Raw genomic sequence first — 2,660 nt, forward strand, 5'->3', positions numbered from 1 at the left:
TTTAGTCCAACGAAAAATCGAAACCCAGCACAGTAGGGCACGATTCCTCGAATTTCCAAACATGACCATTGCCTCACCTTGGAAAATACAAGTGAAATTCCGGAGAGATATTCGATTATTTTGGACAAACGGGAGATTGCAGCCCAGCACGATAGAGCACTATTCCCCGAACTGCCAAACATCGAACACTTCTTTCGTTCTAAAGGGTTTTTAGAAAATGTGAATGAAATTTCGAAGGAATCTTCGATTGTTTAGAACAAATGAAAAAGCGCAACCCAACACGATAGGGCACTATCCTCAAATCGCCAAACATCGAACATCCTTTGTATTGAAAGGTTTTTAATAAACATGAGTGAAAACCTAAAGGAATATTCGATTATTTTGAGCAAACGAGAAATTGCAACCCAACACGTTAGGGCACTATTCCGCGAATTGCCAAATATTGAGTCTCGTCTTCATGATAAATAAAATATAATAAGTATAATAAACTATATTTAAAATTATTATAAAATATGTATATAAAAAGAAATAGTACAGAAAAAAATGATTATTAGTAAAACAAAAATAATATAACAAGTAATGTGATACATATAATGACAATTTGTACATAAAATAATTAGTTTTATTTTAAATATATATATGAAGCATATAACAAATATATAAATAAATAATATAATAATATGAAACTTAACTCCAATTGATTAAATTAGATGAAAAGAAATAAGAAATAATGAAAATGATATAATAAGTATAATAAATAATAGTGTAAAAAATAGTATAATAAATAATAGGAAAATAATTTAAAAAATGATAATAAAAAATAGTAATATTAGATTAATAATAATACCAAAAAATTTTGTGATAAAAGTGTCTAAAATAAACAAAATAGGGCTTAATTGAATTACAAAATAAAATTCTGGAGTGAAAACAGAATAAAAGGATACAAGGGGACCAAAATGCACACGTGGGTAAGGAGGGAGGGGTCTGGGCGCAAATTTCCGGGGTAATTTGAAAGCATTTAAAGAAAACAAAAAAAAGACTTGATTGAACGTAGGCACCCAGGACAGGGACTAATCGCGAAAATTTCCCATTTAAAAGAAATGTGCACATTTCCATCCCTTAATGCACGGTCAGGTTTTCCCCTTCCCAAGGCTTTACTTTTGAGGGGAAAAAAAACAAATGAAGCCTACTTTTTTATTTTTTTATTTTTAAAACATTGAACACCCCTTTTTGAAAACTAAAAAAATAAAAACAAAAATTACCCATCACCTCTCTTATTTTCCTTAAAGAAAAACAGAGAGAAAGCTCCCAAATTTTCTCTTAGGCCTGCGCCACCCTCATCGGAGATCGGCGAGCCAAGGTCGCTAGTTCGTCGGTAAGTCCCCTCTCTCCCTCTCTTTTTTTTTAAAAAAAACCGTTTTTAAAAAAAATTGAAAATGAAACAGAACAAACGAAATCCAAATCAAGAGAAAATTCCAAAAAAAAAGAAAAATCACCTTTCAAAACTTAGTTCCGATTCTTGATTTACTCTTGAACTTTGTATTATCTCCGAAAAATATATATATATCCCCCCAAAATACAATCGATTCCTCTCTAAAAATCCCCCCTAAAATACAATCCCTTCTCCCCTCGAAATATCAAAAAAAAATCCCCCTTTTTTGTGATCGATTTTGGCTTTTTAAAGCCGATCTACAAAACATTCATTTCCTATTTTTTGTTTTCGTTCTTTTGTTTATTCTTTCCCCCATCCCTCGCATGCTTTCTTTTACTGTTGTTTTTGTCTCTGTTGCAGGTGTGTCAGGTGTGGGTGGTGCATGTGATGGCCAAGGGCAGAGGTAGCATGGGGCAACTGAATCTTGGGGACAGAGGGAGGAGCGGCTAGTTTTTTTCTTTTTTGTTTGCTGAAAATTAGTTAAGGTTGTGGGCTGATTGGGCTTTTAGGGTTTTAATTTTTTTTGGGCTGTAATTGGGTTGGATAGGTTTGGGTTTTGGGTCATGGACTATTAATTATTTTTATCTTGGTTTATGGTTTATGGGCCCCGGGCAAAATTTGAGTTCTACACTAATATTATTAATACTATTATTTCTATTATTATTATTGTTATAATTAATATTCTGGTTATTAACATATTAATATTTTTAATGTATTATTATTACTAGTTATTACTATTTCTAGTATTATTATTATATATAATATTAGTGTATGTTTTATTATATATGTATATATATATTTATACATGGTATTATTTTCAATTACTTTATTTCAATATTTTTATTATGTTATATTTGTTTTTTTTGTTAATGATATTATTACTATATTTATTATTATTATTATTAATAGTGTATATTTTTTATGTGTATGTATATATTTTAGTACATAATATTATTTTCTAATTACTTTATTTTAATATTTTTTATATTATGTTTATGTATGTATAGCATTACTAATTTTCTTTTATTATTTTCCCTTGTACATATTACTGTTTACACGTTCTTATTATTATTATTATTTATTAGTATTTTACTATTGTTAGTATTTTTTTTAAAATCAATACTTAGATGTATATATTATGTTTTGTTAATACTATATTTTTAAATACCATATGTATTGTGTATATTCTTAATATTATATATTGTATATATTTTCTTAATAACTATAT

At 28.3% G+C, this 2,660-nt stretch overlaps 1 long non-coding RNA gene across 1 annotated transcript; it reads left to right on the forward strand.

Moving 5' to 3' along the window:
* Nucleotides 1–1,221: 1,221 nt before the first annotated feature.
* LOC121227902 (uncharacterized) lies at nucleotides 1,222–2,058 on the forward strand. Its single transcript, XR_005925427.1, has 2 exons — nucleotides 1,222–1,375; nucleotides 1,793–2,058. It is a non-coding gene; the product is annotated as an uncharacterized lncRNA (long non-coding RNA).
* The last annotated feature ends 602 nt before the right edge of the window (nucleotides 2,059–2,660 follow it).

Source organism: Gossypium hirsutum, chromosome A04 (assembly GCF_007990345.1).
Source record: "Gossypium hirsutum isolate 1008001.06 chromosome A04, Gossypium_hirsutum_v2.1, whole genome shotgun sequence".
Taxonomy (NCBI): domain Eukaryota; kingdom Viridiplantae; phylum Streptophyta; class Magnoliopsida; order Malvales; family Malvaceae; genus Gossypium; species Gossypium hirsutum.